This window comes from Cibotium barometz, chromosome 4, assembly GCF_041138505.1.
Source record: "Cibotium barometz isolate CiBa-2024 chromosome 4, ASM4113850v1, whole genome shotgun sequence".
Taxonomy (NCBI): Eukaryota; Viridiplantae; Streptophyta; class Polypodiopsida; order Cyatheales; family Cibotiaceae; genus Cibotium; species Cibotium barometz.
In genome coordinates, this window is record NC_141049.1 from 48767624 (window position 1) to 48793370 (window position 25747).

Sequence of the window (25747 nt, forward strand, 5' to 3'; positions counted from 1 at the left end):
TGACTTCTCAAATAAGATTCAAGACCTAGGTTGGTTTCCAGATTGAAATTATTCTTTTGTTTCTTGGAAAAATTAGAAATGAAACGAGTTGGCTTTAATCTCAAGGGTGCACTACTAAGAAACCCTATGTACCACGTGCATCGAAGGGGTATTTAAAAAACCCCTTACCTGTGAATTTCTTATGAATAAAACGACTCCTTTTTCTTTATAGACTCACGGGGTTTTTTTCAAAATTGATAAAAAAAACCCTTATGTAAATGTATTTCTATAAATTAACCTTGAAAATTTGAATTAAAAAACCCCTTCATTTGAACTCACGTGCTATACTTACAAATTTTTAGGTGAACCCCCCTAAGGATTTAATAGAGGTGAAATGACTTGCTTAAGAAGCCTAGGAAGTTGGAAAGTCCAACAGAAAATAGTGATCCCCTAAGAGGATTATGGAAGTCCCTCACTTGTGCTTGATAAACAAACTAAAAACAGTGATCCCCCGAAGAGAATTATGGAATTCCTTCATTTGTGCTTGATAAACCAAGTGAAATTAGAGACCCAAAAGTAATTGTTTAAAAGAAAAGCTTTTATTAAATGTTTGAGATTTTGATGTTTGCTGAAGAGAATAATTTCATGATGATAAGTAAACGGTTACTTCTCTCTCTGAGAAGTATATGCCGGCTACCTTGAGTAGTGTTTGAGGTAGATTTTGGCACCTAATTCATGGATGCTTCATAGACCCTCCCTTGGGTGACTAATGGCATGGTTGGCTTACTCCCTAATCTAAGTTATGTGCTTGCCAATGGTGGCCCTTGTGATGGAATGAAGCTCTCAAAATGTATTAAAAAATATCCATAATGACAATTAGAGATGTCTCATGATGGAATAATTTGATTAGACTTTAGATTAAGCATTTGTGGTGATTCAAATAGGATTTAGGATTCTTTTTTAAGGCATTGGAGTCTTGTTCATATATTTAGTAATGTTTATTCTCTTTGCACCTTGTCAAAGTTTTAGAACCCTTTTTATGAAATGGAATATTGATTTTGTGGGACCCATCAATCTGGTTGCACGTAGGATTACGAGGTGTTTCTTAACCAATAAACCAAGTAGAGGATGTTTTTGATTCATTGATTCTTTTAATGTTAGACACTCATATTGAAGGTTGCATTCTATTGAAGTTAGGCATTAATATTGATGATAAGGTTAATGTTGATGGTTGGCTCATTCTATTGAAGTTGGGCATTTATATATGATGTTATGTCAATCATACTTGATGTAATGCCACGATACTTTATGTTGGGACACTCCATTTAAAGTTGGGCACTCATAATGATGTTGGGCCATTGCATTTGAAGTCGGCACTCATACTTGATGTTAGGCCACTCTATTTAAAGTCGGGAACTCATACTTGATGTTGGGACATTGTATTTGAAGTTGGGCACTCATACTTGATGTTAGGCCACTCTATTTAAAGTTGGGCACTCATACTTGATGTTAGGCCACTCTATTTAAAGTTGGGCACTCATACTTGATGTTAGGCCACTCTATTTAAAGTTGGGCACTCATACTTGATGTTGGGCCATTGTATTTGAAGTCAGGCACTCATACTTGATGTTAGGCCACTCTACTTAATGTTGGGCACTCATAATTTATCTTTAGCTCATTCTATTTGATGTTGGACCCTTAAAATTGATGTTTAGACCACTTAAAATTGATTGGGAACTCACATTGAATGTATGGTTTGGGTACTGTATGGGTACTCTATTGGATGTGTGGTACTCTATTGAATGCATAGGTACACTCTATGGAATGATTTAGTACTCTATTAAATGTGTGGGTACCCTTTTGATGCGTGGATACTTCCCATCAATGCTTAGACACTTTGTTGATGCATAGAAGCTCCATGATTTCTCTATACGATGCTTGTTTATGAGTTCAAGCATTTAAAGTAATTACTAAGTGATAGGAAGGGATCCCAAAAGAAGAGAGTCATGTAATAAATCCTAAACGAGCTGCCAGCAAGGGGAAACAAATCCATGACAAGATGGGATTTTTTAAAGAAAAAAATTCAGCTTGTGTATATGTATGCTAATTGCAGGGCTCCCTTCTTGAGATGTTAAATATATGAATGCACTGAATGCCATTAGCCTCGTGATAACCTCTCCCTAGGCAAAGACCCTATGATGGTTGGATGTTAAACTTCCATCATGGGAAATCAAAATTGACATGAACAACAAGTTGAAGAAATGTATGCAAATTGATGCTTGATCAATTAACGACATGTATAATTGATGGGGGACACATATGTAAAGAGTTTATGCAATTCTTCCAAACACTATGGTTGATGATATAATGCACGCAAACGGTCATATGATCTAGGTAAAACAAGCCAAATGTTGTGGATGGGTCATACCGATGTACTTTTGATAGTCAAAATCACTAATCTTGAGCGTTTTCATGGTTTTCATGCGTCAAATGTACTCAAACTTGGTAGATGTGATGTATACACATGGAAGAACATGCCCATGTAGTCACCTCCCCAAAAATTAGGGTTTTAGGGTCACCACAGTTGAAAATAGGTTTTTTTTCAAAACCCTAATTTAGTCTTAAACCCTAATTCAAAGTCAAGGTATAGGCTCATACAATGTTTTATCATATCAAGATCTTCCAATAATCAAGCCCTTAACCTTGCTGTTTTGACATTGGACCATTTCAGGGTGGTCATTTTACCAAAAGTCGTCAGTTGGACTAGAATTGAGAAAAACTTCTTGGAATTCAGTTTTCTTGTGATGAATGTATATATATCTCTTAGCATGCTAAACATGAGCATATAAAGATGTCCCAATTTGGACAAGGTTTGAGCAAGTTATGACCATTTGATCGAAAGTTGACCGGTGATTGAAAAAGTCAAAACAAAGAGCTATAAGCCTTTGATCCACAAACCATGCACATAACCTTTTATTAGCCTTGTTTTCACAAAGGATTTAGGTTTGGGAGTCCAAAGCTTTGGAACATGAAAAGTGCTTCCTTTTTAAGTGATGGCCTAGTTAGAGGGAGTATCAAAACTAAAATCTAATCTTGTAGGAATCTTTTTCAAAGGTTTGAGAACACTTGTACTAAAGGTTATCCCATTTGGACTTCATTTTTCCCATTTTCACAAAGGTTGAAAGTTGGCAGTTATGCATAGTCTAACGGCTATCCTGTTTAGCTTAGACCCCTAGTACACTTGATGGACCAGTACCAAAGGTTATCCCATTTGGACTTCATTTTTCCCATTTTCACAAAGGTTGAAAGTTGGCAGTTATGCATAGTCTAACGGCTACCCTGTTTAGCTTAGACCCCTTGTAAACTTGATGGACCAGCTTGAATCTTGATTGGAGAAATAAATTCACATGATGGAAATACCTTTTAGGTAGTGAAGAAGGTGTATGAAGATCAGCTCTTAATTTGGATCACATTTGATATGTTTTCACAAAGGATTTAGTTTTGGGAGTCCAAAGTATTCAGAACATGAAAAGTGCTTCCCTTTTGAATGATGGCCTGGTTAAAGGAAGAATCAAAACTAATATATTATCTTATAGGCCTCTTATCCAAAGGTTGAAAAATACTTGTACCAACGGTTTGATCCCATTTGGATTTCATTTGCCCCATTTTCATGAAGGTTGAAAGTTGGTAGTTGTGTGTGTAGTCAAATGTCTGCCCGGTTAATCCTAGACCCTTAGTAAACTTGATGGACCAACTTGAATTTTGAATGCAGAAGAAATTTGACATGATGGGATGACATTTTAGGCAGTGAAGAAGGTGTATGAAGATCGGATCTTAGTTTGGATCACATTTGATATGTTTTCGCAAAGAATTTAGATTTGGCAGTCCAAAGTCTTCGGAACATGAAAAGTGCTTCCCTTCTGAATGATGGCCTAGTTAGAGGGAGTATCAAAACTAAAATTTGATCTTTTAGAGATCTTCTCCAAAGGTTTGATAGTTAGAGGGAGTATCAAAACTAAAATATGATATTTTAGAGATCTTCTCCAAAGGTTTGACGGCACTCGTATGAAAGGTTATCCCATTTGGACTTTATTTGTCCCATTTTGATAAAGGTTTAAAGTTGGTAGCTTTGCATAGTCAAACAGCTGCCCTATGTAGCTTAGACCCTTAGTAAACTTGATGGACCAACTTGAATCTTGATTTTAGAAGAAATTTTACATAATGGGAAGACCTTTTAGGTAGTGAAAAAGGTGTATGAAGATAATCTCTTAGTTTGGATCACATTTGATATGTTTCTCGTCGTCGCAAGGGATTTAGGTTTGGGAGCCCAAAGCTTCGGAACATGAAAAGTGCTTCCTTTTTTAGTGATGGCCTAGTTAGAGGGAGTATCAAAAATAAAATATGATCTTATAGGAATCTTCTTCAAAGGTTTGAGAATACTCGTACCAAAGCTTATCCCATTTAGACTTCATTTGCTCCATTTTCATAGAGGTTGAAAGTTAGTAGTTATACACAGTCAAACGGTTGCCTTGTTTTACCCAAACCCTTAGTAAACTTGATTGACTAGCTTGAACGAAGAAAGTAGACATGATGGGAAGACCTTTTAGGTAGTGAAGAAGGTGTATGAAGATCAGCTCTTAGTTTGGATCACATTTGATATGTTTTTGTAAAGGATTTAGCTTTGGCAACCAAAGTCTTTAGAACATGAAAAGTGATTCCTTTTTGAATGATGGCCTAGTTAGAGAATCGGAACAAAAAATGTAGCAATGCTTGAATTTAAATATTTCAAGTTAAATAATGTCTCCTTTTCAATGTCGTTTTCATAGCAATACAAATACAACATACAAGGTAATTTATGTTAAAAAAACAAAATACAAGGCAATCTCTTTTTCAATATTGGGATCTATGGCCCCAATCAAGCATCATGCATGCCAAACTTGCCCAGTTGCCCATCTTGTAAAACTAAATTTGAGTGCCGACGGCATCGACCGATTCTTCAGGCTTTTTATCTTGGGCTAGGGCCATGTTTGTTGAGAGATGTAATCGCGAATGAAAAAGCACCCTAGAGGTGCAAGATATTGTGGTAAGATAAGAATGCCACATGTGATAGTGTGGTGTGTGAGTGTTGGCCAAAAAAAAGAGTGGAAAAGGGAGTGCCACATGGATGATGATGTGTAAAGTGGGATAAGGCTAGAAAGCCTATATCATTATATGGTTCATTGAGAATGCAGTAGAGAACTTGTGTTGAGTGTGCAATCTCTCTCTCTCTCTCTCTAGTCATGGAGTTTTTAGTGTGGTATAACCCACCTTAATTTTATGCTTAATCTTGTGTCTATCACCATGATCAATCCCATATTAGGATTGTTAACACGGTATTTGAGCTTGGGTGGGCTCTTGGTTATGGTGAATATTTATGTATAGTTTTTTTTTGGTTATGAGGTTATTTGATTAAGCATTATTTTCAGTTTATTATGATTTTTTTAAAGCACACTCATTGTCATTAGTATTGCATTTAGAGAGAGATTATGTTGGTTAGTGTGGAGAGAGTCTTGAAGCTGCCCCCCATGGAAGCTGAAAATGGAGATTTCAGAAAAGATGAAAGTCTTGGAAGCTATCTCATCAATGAAAATGCAAATTGCAATTGAAACATTGAAGGTTGGTTTGTGTATTATATTGTCTCAATATTTTGGTGTTTGAGCGTGGGAGAATGCTCTTGTGAAGGGTTGCTCATGAAAAGGAATGTGAAATCATTCTTTGAATTCTTGCATTATGGCAAGGAGCATGTGTGGAGGTGCATGCTCGTCAAGATGATGGCAAGTGAGATGGTGGACTCAATGGAGTTCACATGTGTGTGCATCAAGAAGAGGATGCACTTGTGAATGTTGCTCAAGGAGATGAGCAAAGTGGTGGAAGTTGTGGGAACTTTCATATGTGTATGCACCTTCTCAATGGGAGAAACTTGACAAAGCACCCTTGAAGTTTGTACGCAAGGAAGTAGCATGCAAGTAGTGAAGCATGATTTAAAGCTTGCAATGGCCGTGCGAGTGGCTATGGTGGAACCTTGGCAAGGAGGTTCATTAATGAGGCAAGTGTAGCAGCAAAAGAAGCTACATATGGAACTCAATGGGAGCTCCCTTGAGGGCTTAGAGAGAAAGATCATTGGGATGGGCAAAGCCACAACACAAAGATGGGCATGAGAGCACTGGCTATATGGAGCATCTCTGCCAGAGTCTACTATGGGGCATTGTGTGGAACAAGTTTTTGTTTTTGCATGAGCATGCTCGTCTTTGAGACTCGAGTAGAGAAACGCTTTTGTCATTAGCTTTGTCATCTCGGTCATGAGAACGGGGCATTGTGTGGAACAAGCACACGGGGCTATGAAGCCATTGAAAAAGACATATCAAAGACATGAGGGGTTATGTGTGGTAAGGAGACAAGCTAACTAGGATCACAAGGAGATCGAGCTGTGTGAGAAATGATAGCTTAGGAGAACCTCAAATCGGCAAAGATGGAGTAAAGTCTGCAGCGCAAATAGTTGGCAATCAGCAAACAGTCAATGCAAAAGAAAGCGAGAATATGGAAACTCTATGCACAAGCATGGAGCATGGAGACAGTGGTATAATCAAAGAGCATGCTAGATAAAAGAAGAGGTGCAACTGTCAGCATACCTCAAGACAGGCAAGAAAACGGAGGTGTATTGGGTGGCTATGAGAAGCTTTTGCGAGAGAAAGCGTGAGAGTGAAGCAGGGATGTGAAGGAAGGCAACTATCGCGCAAATGCTGTGAATCAAGATAGGGAAAGGCTGCGATTGTGATTGTGACTTCCATTCTATGCAACCACATTTCCACTTACATTAGGCCCAACAGTATCTTTTTCAGTAGCATACTAGCTACTCATCTCATCAAATACAACATCCCTGCTTACCCTCAATTAACGTGTAGAAGGATTATAACATTTATATCCCTTTTACTCAAGGAAATACCCAATAAATACACACTTTTCTGCCTTTGGATCCAGCTTAGTATGCAATTCATCTTGCAAATGCACATATGCAATACACGCAAAAACTTTTAAGTGAGACAAATCAGGTTTCTTGCCAGTAAACTTCTCCTCTGGCGTTATAGCATGTATGGCTGTAGTAGGAGTCCTATTCATGATATAAATTGCTGTAGACACAGCCTCAGTCCTATATCATGTATGGCTGTAGTAGGAGTCCTATTCATGATATAAATTGCTGTAGACATAGCCTCAGTCCAATAGCTATGCAGCATATTCTTCTCTGCCATCAATGCTCGTGCTCTCTGCAATGTGCCTATTTTTCCTCTCTGCAACTCCATTTTGCTGTGGAGTGTATCTACATGTAAATTGTCTTTAAATGTCATTCTTTCGCAAGAATTCAGAGAACTTATTGGAGAAGTATTCTCCCCCTCCATCTAACCTTAGGAACTTCACATGATTTCATATCTGCTTTTCAGCCAATCACTCTAAAATTATGAAAATGAGTGAAAACTTACTCTTCTCCTTCATGAAATACACCCACACTTTCCTCGTGTGGTCATCAAGGAATGTTACATAGTACCTGCAGCCACCCATAGACATAGTCTTCATTCGAGGACCCCATACATTTGAATGCACAACATCTAGTACATTCCTACTCACATTTCTATCATGTGGAAATACATGCATTGTTTGCTTTCCAAATTGGCATGCTTCACATACTTTCTACATACCTTCAACCTTAAACTTTGGTAGTCCTATCACAATTTCTTTAGTCTGCATAGACTTCATTCTTTGCACATTTACGTACCCAATTCTCTTATGCCAAATGTCTGTATCTGCAACAACTCCTGAACCATTTGCAAACATTGCAACACTCATTTCAGACATATTTACATTTAGTGTGAACATTTGGCCCACTTTGTTCCCTTTTGCAACCAGCCTGCACTTATCTTTAAAGTCGTCTACATAACAACCATCAAGGTTAAACCGTACTTGCAAACCTTGCTCAATCATCTGGCCAACAGAAATCAGATTCTTTGTAATGTTAGAAACATGAAGTACATATGCAAGGTACTTCACCTTACTATCTTGCATAGACAATGGTACAACTCCAACATGGGAAATTAGATGCAGAGTGTCATCCCCCGTTTCAACAAAACCTGGTCTTTCAAGACTCTTCATTTCCTTGAACCACTCACCATGACTTGTCATGTGGTTTGAAGCACCTGAATCAACATACCATATATCATCCTTACATGCTGCTACACTTTTCCATTTTGCATGTCATTCTGCTTCTTATAGCAATCTTCCTGCACATGTCCAGGCTTACCATAGTAAAAGCAGCCTCGTGTATCATTATAATACCTTTGCCAATTACCATGACCTCTTTGACTCCCCCTCCCTCTAAACTGGCCTCTTCCACCTATGTGTCGTTGTTGTGATTCATGGGACTGTTGCTACTATTGCTGACCATAATTTTGATTACATGTTCAGCCACCACCTTGGCCACGTCCACGACCTCTACCTCGTCCTCTACCTAAACTTGTGTAGAAGGGCTGCTGCTCTAGATTATTTTTATTTTGTGAAGACTGTTGATCTTCACCCAAATTCTTCTCTTCAATGATCAGCATTGACACCAAATTTGTAAAGTTGGGAATGTTTTCCTGAGTATGAATAGACGTCTTGAATGCCTTCTATTGTGGCCTGAGACCACGTAGACATACTTCCACCTTATCATCATCATCAATAGAAATACCAATAAATGCAAGGGATTCCATATAATGCCCTTGGTCTTCAAGGCATAATCATTAAAAAACATGTTTTTCTTCTCCACAGTATGAAGCTCATTCTTCAACTGAATCTTTTGTGCCTTGGTGTTAGTTTCATTCAGCTTCACCAAGGTGTCCCATGTCTCCTTGGGTGATTTGGTATTCTGTATATGCCCAATCATGGTGTCCTGTATGCTAATAGAAAGCCAATAGATGAATTTCCTCGCTCCTTGATTCTAATCTTTGTATTCTTTTACATCTATAAAAGTTGGATTAATCTCCTGGTATCTCTGGTGCCTCCTCATGTTCACTTTCAATGTAGTCCCAATAGCCTTTTCCCATTAGAAAATTTGTCAATATAAACCTCCAAGCATGGAAGTTGTTCTTGTTAAGCTTCTCTACAATAATCTGGTTAATTCTTGTTGAGATGTCAAGCTCCACATGAGCTGACACTCACGAGGTGCCTGCATGACCGTTCGACATTTATATCACTGGTGGGTTTAGTAGCTGGCATCGACATATCTTCGTCATAGATTCTACAGCTGGACTACACCGACTAGTCCACATCTACCCACTCCTCTTAGCATGTTCACATTATGGACCGCTTGTATATACTCTATTATGTGTATTAGTTACTTTATCTTCTTAGTAGACCTCTTTTGTTGTGTGAAGAAGAAGAAGAATTTTTATCCTCTCACCTTGTGTGTTCTCTTGTAGGGTTTGTGTGAGGGTGTGTGTGCTTGCAAGAGCTCAATCTCTCTTCTCCCCTGCATCTTTTCATGGTATCAGAGCCTGGTTCATGTTGAGGGTTGAGCAGCAAGCAAGAGACAGGAAGCAGTATGAGGGTAAGAGCTTCATCTACTCTTCCCCCTTTGTGTTGGCTACTACACCCTTGTCGGGAGCTCTTTGGGAGGCACCGGCAAACGAACTCCGATTGAGGAGCTTTCTTCGCGGGGAGAAAAGCTATAGGTTAACTATACTGGATATAAATTTTCGGGTCAAAAATGCATTTCGGGTGCATCTCGACCTCCGTTTTTTAGTTCGCCAGGCATTTAAAAGCACTGCGGGTAAGTTTCGATTCTCTACTACAGAACTCTGTTTTTTGAACTGCAGGAAGGGTGATTGGTTGTGTAGACATTGTGTGTGCTGCAAAAAGGTCTCAAAGTTACCATTTGGTGTATGTATGCAAAGTAAGGTCACTGGTTGTGACAATTTGGGTGCAGTATAGTACCGCTCTGCAGAGAATATAATAGTTTATGCAGGTCAAGAAAGAGTGCTGTTGCTGGTAAATTTGTGTTGCAGAAAAGATGTCAAATGATGGAATAAACCATATTGTTGCAAAAAAGCTTGACAAGAACAACTTCCATGTTTGGTGGTTTAGATTGACAAATTTTCTGACGGGAAAATGTTATTGGGACTACATTGAAGATGAACATGAGGAGGCACCGGGGATACCTGAGATTAATCCAACTATTGTAGATATAAAAGAGTTCAAGGATTGGAATCAAGGAGCAAGAAAAGTCATGTATTGGCTTTCTATCAGCATACATGACACTATGATTGGGCATATATAGGATGCCAAGTCACCTAAGGAGGCTTGGGACACCTTGGTGAAGTTGTATTATGAAACCAATACCAAGGTACGAAAAATTCAGTTGAAGAATGAGCTTCATACTGTGGAAAAGAAGAATATATATGTGAATGATTATCATTTGAAGATCAAGGGCATTGTGGAATCCCTTGCATCAATTGGTGCTTCTGTTGTTGATGATGATAATGTGAAAGTGTGCCTACGTGATCTCGAGCTGCCACAATACAAGGCATTCAAGATGTCTATTCAAAATTGGGAGAACATTCCCAACTTCACAGATTTGGTGTCAACCAATCATTGAAGAGAAGAACTTGGGGTGAAGATCAACAATCTTCACAAAATAGAAATAGTTCAGAGCATCAGGCCTTCTATACAAGTGCAGGTAGAGGACAAGGTAGAGGTCGTGGATGTGGCCAAGGTGGTGGCCAAACAGGTAATTAGAATTATGGTCAGAAGCCAATTTAGAGGCAAGGGGAGTTAACGAGGTCATGGTAATTGGCAAAGGCAACATAATGATACATGAGGCTGTTTTTACTATGGTAAGCTTGGGCATGTGCAGGGAGATTGCTATAAGAAGCAGAGTGACATGTGAAATGAAAAAGTATAGCAAAACAACTATGCATCCTCTAGCAGAAATAATGAGGATAATGAGAGGTTTTTTCTGTACTCGACAAGGCAACTGTGGGCTGCTTCTTGCTGCTCCATGTCACACCAGCATTCCCCAATGAAAACATAAATCCACTAGTAGATCTCCTGTCTGAAATGTTTCCTGCCCAATCTATATCTGTGTACCCATATAGCTCCAATGATACACCTGTTGCATAAAACAATGTATAATCAACAATGGCCCTCAAGTATCAAAGTGTGTCACACACTGTCAAGATGTGGTTTGCACGGAACCTACATAAACTGGCTCTCTAAGCCAATAGTGTAGCTCAAATCATCTGGCGTACTAATCGTGACATCGATCAAACTCCCCACAATCTTGACATCGATCAAACTCCCCACAATCTTCCTGTACATAGTGGGATCCTCCAACACATAACCTGCATCCGCACTAAGCTTACCATTTTGATCTAATGGCACCGAGATTAGCTTACAATCAGCCATCCCATACTTGGACAACATGTCCAATGCATATTGTCTCTGTGTGACAGCCAAATACCCTCAGGTGTGCAAATGACCTCAATTCCCAAAAAATAGCGCAGATCTCCCAAATCTTTCATCTCAAACTTCCTTTTGAGAAGACTTTTCACATGCTCAATCTCTTCCAAGTTGTCACCCCCAACAATAAGATCATCTACATATATGTGATGATCACAATACCCTTATCACTCTTGCGCACATACAAAGAGTGATCTGCATTTGCCATATGAAAACCAATAGTGACAAGATACTCAACAATCTTGTCATGCCATGCTCGTGGAGCTTACTTCAGCCCATATACAAGGCCTTACGAAGCTTACATACATACTCTGGGTGACCTATATCCTCAAAACCTAGTGGCTCATCCATATACACCTCTTCTTGCAAGTCACCATGCAAGAACGCATTTTTTACATCCATCTGATGTAAAAACCAGCCTTTAGTTGTAGCCATCACAATCACAACTCTCACAGTTGCCATCTTTGCAACTAGGACAAATGTCTCCTCATTTATCCCATGTGTCTACGCATATCCTTTGGCTACCAATCTAACCTTGTACCTACTTATGCTACCATCATTGTTATGTTTCACTTTATACACCCACTTACAACCAATAGCTTTCTTGCCTTCAGGCAATGGCACCAAATCCCAAGTCTCATTTCCATACAATGCATCCATTTTGTAAGATTCCTCTCTCCGGCTTTTGAGGTGTGCAGGTGTAAAAACCTCCCCTTCTAATCTTATAATTATTCCCCTATCTGAAATAAAAGAAAGATCCTATTTTACCCTATTTTGGCCTAGAGAGAGAAAATATCTAGAGGGAGGTAATTCAAAATTGAGATATTTTTGGATATAAAAATCCTCCTAGTGTCTAAAATGGTTTTCCCTGAAACAGATATTTAAAAAGAAATTTCCGATGTGCAATTGGAATAAATTGAAATTAGGTAAAAAGGACCTTAGCCTAAGGGTCCAGATTTTCTAAAATTTTTGAAGTAAGGTTCCTATGGACCAATTAGATTAATCCAAATGTAGGGAGGATATAAATTGAAGAATAAAAGGAAATCCCCCAAAAACGAGTAAATAGTCACATAAGATGAAGAGTTAACTAAGGACAAGGTTATTAGTTAAAAAAGAAGAGATATTTAGAAGAAATGATATATTTTTGACACCTCAGTGTGGGGGAATTTCCCTCATGAAGGAGGTGCCTATTTCATATGTGTAGAGAAAGCTCTAATGGGTGAAATACGAAATATAGAAAAGAGAAAATGGTCTCCCCGACATCATCAATTTGAGAGATTTTAATGGATGGTCTCCCCGACATCATCAATTTGAGAGATTTTAATGGATGGTTTTTACCAAGCAATTTTATTGTTTTATGTAGCAATTTAAGAGGTTGATGGTCCTTTCTTAATTTTCACTATGTAATTTTATGTCTTTTACTAGGAATTATTTTTCTTTTTACGAGGCAATGGATCAGTTTGCCCTTCTGTAAGCCCACCTTTCTTTAGGGGGGTGCTAAAAGGCTCTGACAGCACTCCTTGGAGTGAGCTCTAATGGTTTGTGTGACCCAAGCTGAATAGAACCAACATGATGCGTATCATGAAAACATTGTTCCAATTGGATATGGGTCATCTTGGAGTGTATGATCATGTTGATAGAAGTAGATGACTTGACTAGATAGACACAAACATGGACATGGACATGGATGAGAGTACATGGAGCACCATATATGATTATTTTATTTGAATGAAGTTAATGCGCAGGCTAGAACATAACATATTGATAATACTAAAACATATAAAGCAACATCCATGGTACCCATGGATTTGCAACATGTATGATCATAACATACATGATAATACTAAAGCAAATATGTGACATGCTTTGTGTTTCTCTATTTTTACAAATATTTGGGGATGCCTACTATTGGGGAATCATGCTGGCATTTATGTGTTAAAGGTTGATCCTTGTTAAATGACTAGTGGAAATGATGTGAGATCGGGGCCATTTCTTGGTGTAGTGTGTGTCACCGCACGAGGATGTGGTGTCTGGGACACTACATGTTGTTATGCAAGTGCTAACACGATTTATTGTAGGTGGAGAGAGGATTCGGATTGAAGGAATGGATGCGGTGGATAGCTCACGGAAAGCTAGCATGGAAAGCACCTCTCAAGATTGTTAGCGTGAAAGCGTTGTAAATGATGTAAATATTTAAGCCGAAGGTCTTTTGTATTAATTTTATACACTCTAGTAGTTGTAGTGAGTCGTGCCTTTTCAAAATTGGAGGGTGTGGGCATGTGGTATAAGTGTACCTACTCATTTAGCATGTAATGAGATGCCTCATGTATGATACACTTTCCTCATGCAAAATTTTACACGACATGCCCAAGCACTATGGGACTCTTAATAATAAAGATTCCAAACACTCATGCATATTGGGCATATGCATGGGGGGGAGAATTTAGCCCATTGATTGTGTTTATGTTCATCTCTCTTAATCTAGCATGCTAAAGTGTGATTAAGTGATTCTTAAGTGCTCTTGAAAATTAGAGGCTTGTGTTATTGCCATCAAAATCTTTCTTTCTCTCTCCATGTGCAAATCATCAAGGCACATTACTTAATCTATGTTTAATTAATTATCTTTATGGGTTATGTTTTGCTTAATTAGATTAGCTTATGCATTTGGGAATTAGTGTTTGGGAACGAGATTCATGGGCTTGAATCTCCTTGTTAATATTCTACATCAGCCCATTCACCTTTGATGCAATGTGTAAATTTATATTGACAATGTGTAAATTCTTTGTATTAATTGTTCTCGACATGTACAAAATTTTGTCATGCCAAATTTTAACAAGGCATTTTTGTATCTCCATGTTGCAATGATGATCTCTAAGAGAACTTTCTTTATGGTAATGTCTTTACATTAAATGTTTCTCTTGCTCTCTACGGTTCCAAATTCAAGCTATACTAAGTTTGTGTTGTTCAAATTTCAACGAACACGACTATGAGACAGAGATATGGAATAGGGTTACATATTTGAGCTAAAGAGAACTTCTATATTGCATGTCAGTACAACGTGATTTACGTTGAACGTTGGTAAGGGGAAGCCTTATATCGCATTGTATTGATTTGCACTATACAAGGTCTATATTGCATTAATATGCAACAAACGTGCTTATATGTAGAATTCAAAGTAATTTATGTGACTAATAGTTGCAAAAAGAAGAAAGAAGTAACATTTATACAACAACGTGTAGACCAAAGATAACTCTTGAAATTTTATTATTGATGGAAAGGTTACAATCTCAAGGTTTCCACAACCTCTAGGATATGTGGTTCGATACAAATAGACCATGTTTTGGAAGCTTCACTCTTGCTTTTGATTTTCCTACCATCTCACTTAAAATATAAATCCCTTGGTGCATCACTATACATCAATTGGATCTCTTGTCTAAGAAAGGCCAGTGGTGGCCAATGGCTTTCTAGATTGACCACCACTAACGGGTCTCGACCTTGTAATTGGATTACAACATCGATGATGGAAGAGTGAGTTCCATCACACATGTCTTGATCCAAGCTTTGCTACACCTCTCCATAGTTACTATCTTTTGTAACAAAATCGCATGCATAATGTTTGCGTCCTAAATGAAATACTTGGTCATAAAAACAATCAATGCTTAAAAGTAACGCATGTCACCCTATAGAATTTACTACAAACACAAACAAACTTTATGTTTTGATTTCACCTGAATGTAACATCTGGTATTGTTACTTTACATTCAATGGCATCTTCTACAGAGGTTCTCTTTACATTCCATCCATCCCCCAAAAATTGGTTCATCCAATCTTTATCAAGGGACCTCACTTGATATGTTAACTTTTTCTTGACACCCTCACATGATACAAACATCTGTGCAAACACGCTAAATGGTATAAACCAACTCAAATTGATGTCCTTAGAACATGTTGATGGTTTCATTGTTGCATGCATATCTGTTCTTATATCTTATTCTTGTATGCTGCAATGATGTTTGTCACTACAACACGTCAGGGGCACAATAGCATTTTCTAGCAGCGCTTTTTTTGTCAGGATGTCGAGGATTCCATTCGCTGCTGAACAACACTGTTAACAGCAAAATTTTGCTACTCCACATCATTTATAGTAGTGACATTTTGCTATTGGGCAGCACCTTTAACAGTGAAATTTTGCTGCTATACTATAATTTTGCTACTAAATAGCGAAATTACGCTTCTATTTTTGCTACATGAAATTCTAGAGAGTTGTTGGATGCTGAATTTTAAAAATACATCACATACACACAAAAAATGATATATAGTTTTAAGAAAACATCCATTAAAACCCTTGGAGCCATGTTTCGAGCAAAAAACAAAAGTTAAAAACTTTTGAGAAGCAAAACAATGTCAAGATCATGAATCTATCCCATCTTCTAATAAATCCATATGTATTGCTTCATCAATGTCTATATTTAATGGAAGCTCAATCAAAAGATGGGGTTCCATATCAATATCAATGTCACTGTCATGATCCATGTCATGATCTAATGAAGCATTATCATGATTGATAGGTGACTCATCATCTTCTTTCGATTGATGTTCCTCATGCTCTTCATCGGCCCCATACAAAATGTTTTCTTCATCGTCTTCTTCCAATGAGCCGATTTGAGATAGTACTTGTACCTCATCTAGAGATTTGGCCTCCACATCATCTTGATATTGAAAGATATGTTTTGAACGAGGGGAAACTTGTATAACATACCACCACTTCGGATCAATTTGATCGGCATGAAACACAACCTAATATCACAAAGAAAAGGGGTTACACTTTTATTATACTACATCAAGATTTAATTTGGGATTGGTTGGGTTACTAACCTGTTGAGGTAGTATGAAGGTATCTTTCTCATCATTCCAAAACTTGGTGGAATCAATTTGAAAGAACCCATTTGGATGTTTCTTCTTCTCACAGTTGCTTGAGTGTTACCATATTATAGTAGTGATGTGTGTGAACACACTTAGGACCGCCGGGGCACTTTTTCCCTCATTAGGAGGTTTTTTCCCCCGTGCATTGTATATACGCCCATTATCTTCTAGGGCTTGTTATCTTTCATTTTTGGCACTCATAATAAACTACTGTGTTGTGCTCAAGCTTCCTCATCTTCTTGAAGTTGTGTGTGCATTCCTGCAACCCTAATTCCAACAATTGGTATCAGAGCAGGCTTCCTCCTCCCGGGCAGCATCACCGGCACCTGCCGCTTCATCTCCTCCGATTGCAACGAGGTTTCACGAGCGTCTGCAGGTTAGTATATGCCGTGGGTGAGCCCGTTGGTCACGGTCGTTTCAGAATTTTGATCTGAAGTCATTTCGCCCTCCGTTTTTGCATTCCAAGTACTGCGCAGGCAAAATCGTCCTACTGTGCAGATTTTCTGTCAAGATTAAAATCTGCAGGACAGGTGCCCATTCGTCTGTTTTGGGCTGTGCTATATAGCACAGGTCGATTTTATACAGGTTTACCTCTTGCAGACAGCATTTACATCTAGTAGTACAGTCATTGGCCATGGCTGACAACAATGATGTATTCCGCATGTTGGCTGCTGAGGATAAGTTGGATGGCACCAACTACCCATTGTGGGCATATATGATGCGACATGTATTGGTAGCAAAGGGGTTATGGAATATTGTGCAGGGTATTGATGCACGTCCTATTGTGGCTGGGAATGCTGCAAACACATCAGAAACAGGTACTGTTGATGATGGTGCAGGCACAAGTGCTGTAGCAGCTGTTCGAGAACCACCACTTTCAGCAGAGCAGATTCGTTGGGATGGTAGAGATGCGCAGGCTCATGCCTTGATTGCGCTGTCTGTCAAACGTACCATTATCCCACATATTCGCTCCTGCAGGACTTCTAAGGATGCTTGGGATGTACTTGCCACATTGTATCAGGCAAGAAATGAGGCTCGTGTTGCTTATCTCCGAAAACAGTTGGAGAATGAGCATATGAACGAAGGTGATTCTATGGATAGCTTTTTGACAAAGATCAAGGATTTCAAAGAGCAGCTCATTTCTGCAGATGAAATCCTGTCAGACAGTTCACTTGTGCAGACTGTTTTGAATGGTCTACCAGATTCTTATCAGGGTTTTGCTTCCACTCTTCGCTTGATGATGAAAGGCAATCCCAATGCCTTATCATTTGAGGAGTTAGTTTCTGTTTTGCTGCAAGAAGACCAGTCAAGGCAAAACAGGAATATTATGCGTGTCGCAGATCAAGCTTTCGTTGCTAGTCAGAGAAGCGGGAAAGGTAAAGCTGGCTTTTCTTCTAGTAAGCAGAAATCTGCAAATGCTGCGCAACCAAAGAAGGAAGACAAAGATGAGAAGAAGGGTGACAAACAGAAGACATTTTGCAAGTACTGTAAGGGAAATGATCATGTCATCAAAGCGTGTCCTAAGCTGGCTGCGAAAGAGGCTAAGAAGAAAGAGGCTGGTATGGCTGTTGCAGATGCCTCTCCTTCTAACAATGAATCTGCTAATGTTGTGCTAGATACAGAATGGGCATTCAATGCGCAGTGCAGTTATGACCCATCTTTGCATGACACATGTATGTCTGCAGTAGATTCAGATGTATGGTACTTTGACAGTGGTGCCACTAAGCATATCACCTCGCAGCGCAGTTTATTCACTTTCCTTGAGTCTGCTCCCACAGGGAATACTGTCACTTGTGCCAATAACTCCTCTTATCCCGTTAAAGGAGTTGGACAGATTGTGCTGAATGTTGCAAATGGCAACACCTTTACACTTTTTGATGCATTGTATGTGCCAGGGATCAAAAAGAATCTGCTGTCAGTCTCCGCATTTGCCAAAACAGGTTTGGTTGTAAAATTTGTGGATGACAGATGTACTGTTCATGATCTCTCTTGTGGTGACATCATTGTAGCATCTGGTTCACTATGTCGAGGGCTGTATAAGCTCAATATGGATGGCAAATGTGTAGAGGATTCAGCATGTGCGATTATGGATACGCAGGCTATTTCAAATGCAAAACTGTGGCATGCACGTTTTGGTCATCTGAATTTTGCAAGTTTGCTGCGCCTGCAGAAATCTGAAATGGTGTCTTCTTTGCCTAAGCTTGAGGCACCTGTCAAGCATGTTTGTGAGGGCTGCATATTGGGTAAAATGCAGCGTGCTTCCTTTCCCAAAGATGGATCAGTGAGAGCTGAACGCAGATTGCAGCTTGTTCACAGTGATGTTTGTGGTCTCATGCAAACTCCATCATTTGGAAACTACCTTTACTTCGTGACTTTCATTGATGATTTTACCAAGCATGCATGGGTATATCCTTTGAAGGCAAAGTCCGAAGTGTTTTTGTGCTTCAAACAGTTTTTGGTTATGGCTGAAAATGTGTCAGAAAGTAAGATGGGCACCCTCCGTTCAGATCGAGGGGGGGAGTATATGTCTTCAGAATTTAATGCATTTCTGGCTGAGCGTGGGATAAAACACCAATGTACAGTGCCGTATACACCACAGCAAAATGGTGTGGCTGAGAGAAAAAACAGGTCTCTCATGGAAATGGCAAGATGTATGGTTAAGAGTCAAAGTCTACCACATGGTTTTTGGCTTGAGGCTGTCATGTGTGCCACTTATGTACTAAACAGGTGTCCCACCAAAGCATTACAGGTTGTCACTCCATATGAGGCTTGGCATGGCCGCAAGCCATCTGTTGGCCATTTACGTGTTTTTGGTTGCCTGGCATATGCATTAGTGCCTGTGCAACATCGCAGAAAATTGGATGACAAAGCTGTCAAATGTATTTTTGTTGGATATAGTGCTGAGAGCAAAGGCTATCGTTTGTATCATCCACAGACAAAGCGCATTTTGGTTAGCCGTGATGTTGTATTTGTGGAAGATGCAGTTCAGCCCTTGGTTTCATGTACTAAGGAGACAGATATCAGCTCACGTGATGTCTATGATACATTGTTGCCTCTTTTCAGTGGTGCACAGTCAAGTGCAATACCTCATGAGGAAGTTTTTCAGCCTATGCAGGTTTTAAATGATGGCACAGATCAGCCTATATCTGATGCAGATGTGCATGATGCACTTGAGGATGAGAGACAAGAGATTGAGGGCTCTAGGAATATGCCTAGATGGCTGGTGCAGACTTTGCGTGACAGCAAGTTGGATGCCCCTTTGTCTAGTCGCACTCGTTCTGGCTCTCATGGTGCTTCTTATGCGTCAGATTGTTATGCATTGGCTGTTTCTAGTATGTGCGATGAAAGTGAGCCTGTTTCATTTGATGAGGCACAAAGTTCAGAAAATTGGATGGCTGCTATGCAAGCAGAATACGATGCTATTATGAAGAATGGTACATGGTCTTTATGTGACTTGCCCCCTGGCAAGAAGGCCATTGGCACTAAGTGGGTATACAAATTGAAGCGTAAGCCTGATGGCACAGTGGATCGCCATAAGGCTAGGCTTGTTGCAAAAGGTTATGCTCAAGAGAAGGGCATTGATTTTGATGAGACTTTTGCTCCCACATGTCGTATGACCACTGTTCGTAGCATCTGTGCATTAGCAGCTCATAATGGTTGGAATGTACATCAGCTGGACATAAAGACTGCGTTCTTAAATGGAGATTTGCATGAGGAGGTGTATGTATCGCAGCCTCGTGGTTTTGTTCAAAGAGGGCAGGAAAACAAAGTGTGCAGGTTAAAAAAGGCTTTATATGGTTTAAAGCAAGCTCCACGAGCTTGGTATGAAAAAATACATGCATATTTGACTGCACATGGGTTTCAGAATAGTCCAACAGAAAGCACTTTGTATGTTAAACGTGTGGATGGTGTACATCTAATCATTGCTCTCTATGTCGATGACATGCTGCTCACAGGACCAAATAAGAGTCATATTGCTGATTTTAAGGCTGATTTGAATGCCTCTTTTGCGATGTCAGATTTGGGGCATTTGCATCATTATTTGGGGATACAATTTAAGCAGTGTGATGGAGGTATTGCTTTGTGTCAGACAAAGTATATTGAAACATTGTTGCGGAGATTTGGCCTTGAAGACTGCAAGCCTATTGCTACTCCAATGGAGACAGGTTTGAAGTTGAGTCTTCATGATGCTGGAGATCACTTTGATGTCACACTCTATCAGACAGCTGTTGGTTGCCTCATTTATGTATGCATTACGAGGCCAGACATTCAGTTTGCAGTCTCACAGGTGAGCAGATTTATGCATAGCCCAGGCATTAAGCATTGGCAGGCAGTGAAGCGTATCTTTCGCTATTTGAGTGGTACTTGGCATCTTGGGTTGTTTTATCCCAAGGGGGGATCATTGCCGCCAGATTTACATGCTTTTTCAGATTCTGACTGGGCTGGTTGTTATGACACACGCGTGTCCACGAGTGGTTTTTGCTTCATGCTTGGAAGCTCATGCATATCATGGTTGAGCAAGAAGCAGCCTACTGTGGCCACTTCTAGTTGTGAAGCTGAGTACAGGGCAGCTTTCACAGCTACGGTTGAGTGTGTGTGGCTCAGACGCCTTATGGCTGATTTGGGTGTTGGGCAGCCATCTGCCACCACCATCTTCACTGACAGTCAGAGCGCATTGGCAGTTGCGCGGAACCCAGTGTTCCATGCTCGTACGAAGCACATTGAGGTGCACTACCATTATGTCAGGGAGAGACTCTCTGCAGGAGAGATCAGTTTGGCTTATGTGCCAACACAGGATAACCTTGCAGACCTTTTCACAAAGGCTCTGCCTCGTGAGAAGTTCGAAGCTTTTCGCAAAGCTTTGGGCTTACTCCCTTTTGTGGATTCGTCCACATAGCTAGACACTTCCCTATACATGAGTGCTAGCTCTTGTTCACCGCATCACTCCAGGGGGGATTTGTTACCATATTATAGTAGTGATGTGTGTGAACACACTTAGGACCGCCGGGGCACTTTTTCCCTCACTAGGAGGTTTTTTCCCCCGTGCATTGTATATACGCCCATTATCTTCTAGGGCTTGTTATCTTTCATTTTTGGCACTCATAACAAACTACTGTGTTGTGCTCAAGCTTCCTCATCTTCTTGAAGTTGTGTGTGCATTCCTGCAACCCTAATTCCAACATTGAGCACCTCTATAGATCACCTTGAACCATTTGACATCAAAGATGAATTGACTAAATGCTCTAAATCCAACCTCAAGAATATCCTGAATAGTTCCACAATACTCAAGATTGTCCTCTATGATATTGCTATCATGTCTACTAGATCGACTTTCTTGCTCAAAAGTTGCCATCACACCACAATCAAATGTGTTTCTTTTAGAATCCACACGCTCTGTATGAAAGTGCCTTCCCACTAGCCATATTGCATTATATAGTTTGTACTAACATTAAACAAAAGCATGACATTTTGTATAGTGCATTGGATAAGGTATATACGTGAGATACAGATGAAGAATGTCCTTACTTGACGATCACATCCTCTTGCATACTCATGCTCTTCTCTTGTGATCATCTCTCCATTTTGCAATGCTATCGATATTGCCATACAAAGCCATTCTATATTGATCACATTTGATAGAGGTTCCAAGCTAGGCGGGAATGGCAAGCATCTATTTGCTCTTCTGAAAGCTCTTCTCTCATCCTTTTGTCTATTGATTGCATCCTTGTATCTCCCAATCCACTTCTCCATGATGGGACTATTTAGAATGTAGAATGTATTCATCTTGTGGCGTAATGCTTCATCTAGTCTTCGTTGCCTTCCTTTTCCCTCAGGCACATTAGTGATTAGTCAGTCATCCTCCTCATTGCTCCACAATCGTGGCATGGAAGGATCTATGCGAGATAGATGTTTTGAGATATACACAAGAGACTCTTGCATCAACCATCCCTCTGCTATGTTTGCTTCTGGCCTTGCTCTTTATCTCACAAATTCCTTTAAGGTTTTCATGAACCTTTTAAGAAAAAACATCCATCGAACATAAACAACACCACACAATGCCACTTCATCAACCAAATGCACCACAAGATGCAATTGGCTACTAGTGAGAATTGTTCTAGGAAAGTTGTCCTCGATCATACACACTACCGTCTTCTCAATAGCATTGAGATGAGCCATCTCAATGGATGTAGGATCTATCTCCTTTAAGGCTATGTACCTACATACATAGCAATTATGTGTACTATTTACCAATACATAACTTGTGAGTGCATGAGGATTCCAAATAAGCAATATGACTTAGTGAATTGAAGAGAAGATTCATACCTCACCAACCTTCCCATTTTGTAAATAGCCTCTCTCACCATCTTGTCTCCACAACAAACTATAGTAATTGGAATAATAAACTATGCATATAAAAAAATGGAAGTTAGTATATGAGCTTACAGATTATGTACCACAAATAGAAAATGAATAAGTGAATATTTATATACCTGTAATATCTTGTGCCAATCATGTGTCTTGAGGCCATATAATTGTTCCTCTCCTTTCTTTTTGGTCTTTGTGAAGGCACCCTTCAATGTGCATTACTCCCGTTGGCGTACAAAAAGAGGCAATTACACTTTTCACCTTATTGTGCTTCCTCTTGGTTAATACTCATGGTGCCTTTGGTAGAACTATTTTTCCACTCTCACTTTCAATTGGCCATGCACTTTGAAGGCGTCCAATGTTTTGTAAGTCATCCCTTGCACCCTCTGTATCTCTTTTACCAATTAAATGGTCCCAAATATTTTTTGCCACATTCTTGAAGATATGCATGGGATCTAAGAGATGATTGATCTTCATGTCACACCAATATGGAAGTCAAAAGAAGATCGAGTGTCTAGACATCCCATTTGGTGGTGGATTGGGGGAGTGCTTCTCCATGCCTCAAACCAATCTCTACCTCTCATCACACAAGTGGTGTTTTTATTTATTATATTTCTTTTTGTAGGTTTATTCAAGCAGGCAAGGTTTTGGGCATAGCCTCTCATACGGTAAGCCCTCTTTCTTCATTTTTGCTTATGCTTCTTGTCTTTGTGTTTTTGCACCCTTGGGTGCCAAGGATTAGGGTTGGGTCAATAGGCAATAGGCTTTATGCATAGTCTATGCATAGGCCTATTGCAATAGGGCTATGCATAGGCCTATTGCAATAGGGCTTATGCATAAGCCCTATGTAATAGGTTTATGCATAGCCTTATGTATAGGGCTTATGCATAGGCTATTGATATAGGGCTATGCATAGCCTTATGCAATAGGGCTTATGCATAGCCTTATGCATAGGCTATGCATAGGGCTATGCATAGCTATTGCAATAAGGCTATGCAAGGTCTTATGCAATATGGCTTATACAATATGGCTTATACAATAGGGATTATGCATAAGGCTATGCATAGGCCTTATGCATAGGGCTTATGCATAATGCTTATGAACTAATGAACTAATGTTTTGATTTATTATGATAATTTTTTGTAGGTCTATTCAAGCGAACAACCACCAAGGGTTCCGGCCATGTAGCAGTTCATACGGATTCGGCTAGTAGACGCAAGCCCTCTTTATGAACTAATGAACTAATGTTTTGATTTATTATGATAATTTTTTGTAGGTCTATTTAAGCGAACAACCACCAAGGGTTCCGGCCACGTAGCGGTTCATACGGATTCGGCTAGTAAACGTAAGCCCTCTTTGTTTATGCTCCTTCTCTTTGTGTTTTTGCACCCTTGGGTGTCAGGGATTAGGTTTAGGTCAAGATCCTATGGCCCCTATGCATAGGCTATGCATACGTTATGCATAGACTATGCATAGCGTATGGTTTAGGCTATGCATACACTATGGTTTAGGTCAGGAGTCTATGCATACGCTATGGTTTAGGTCAAGAACCTATGCATACGCTATGTATAGGATGCATAGCGTATGCATACTCTATGGTTTAGGTTTAGCCTATGCATACGCTATGGTTTAGGTTTAGGCTATGCATATACTATGGTTTAGGTTATGCATAGGGTATGCATAGGCTATGGTTTAGGCTATGCATATGCTATGCAAGCATAGGGTATGCATAGCGTATGCATAGGGTATGCACAACGTATGCATAGGCTATGCATAGGGTATGCATAGTCTTATGCATAGAGATATGGGGCATTGTTATATGCTATCTAGAATGCTGCTTATGTCAAGTTAAGAGTGGTTATCCGTGAGTAGGTGGTATATTGTTTTCTTGAAATAATTGTATATTTTCTTAATTGTTGTTTTGTAGAGGGAGGTTGTTGGGCGTGACCCAGAAAAGGAGGAGTATGACTATGGGTATAGAGTCCCTCGTCTGTAATTGTGGGCGTGGATGCATACGCGAGGTGTACGCTTGGATGAGTCTGTTTTGGGGACTCAACCAGATGAAGTAAGTGAGCCTAAACCATTCTCTTTTCTACATCTAATTGTATTTTAATGCTCTTGCTTACCTTGTGCTTGATGGCATGTATATAGGATGAAGGGGACGATGAAGAAAAGGATCCTGATTATCAGCGTGAATCAAGTGAAGAGGATGAGGAACACGATGCTGATGATCACTCGGAATCCGATGAGGATTCTTGTTAGACACCTCTTCATTGTAAAAAATTTATGTATATATGGCTAAAGGCCCAACAATTTTTGAAATATAATAACTTTTTGGGCTCAATTGCATTCTCCACAATGTATGTGTTTCTTATATTTGTGTTTGCGTTATAAATCTGAAACTGTCACTCTGTTGTAATTTAAAAAAAGAGCTGGGGCAGACTGGGGAGTCCTTGTAGACTCCCCAGTCTGCCACAACTCTTTTTTTGCTGTGTAGAGCTTTCACTGCTCAACAGAGCAAGCAAAATATCGCTGCTCATCAGCATATATTTTTGCTACTGAGCAGCGAACCCGTTGTGCGAAAATAGCAGTGTTTCTAGCAAAAATGACTCGACATCTACCTACCCTTCTAGTTATAAAAACGCTACTATTTTCATAGCTAGACCCTCATTCTGTTATAGTGTGTGTAGGACAAACCCATTCTTGGCTAGACAATGGTGGTAGTGGGATAGACTCCAGTCTACCAACATTATTATTTGCATTAGCCAAAACATACATGGAATTATAAAATAAGATTCCCTATACTGCTAAATGGTTATCATATAGCAATGTGTCTATCTCTATATGAAAGACATTAATTCTTCCCCATTGATGCACTCTACATTTTCCACTTCTCCACATTCAATAGATATAAAGCTGCAAGAAAATTTTAATGCTTAGCTATGGAGCGCAAAAC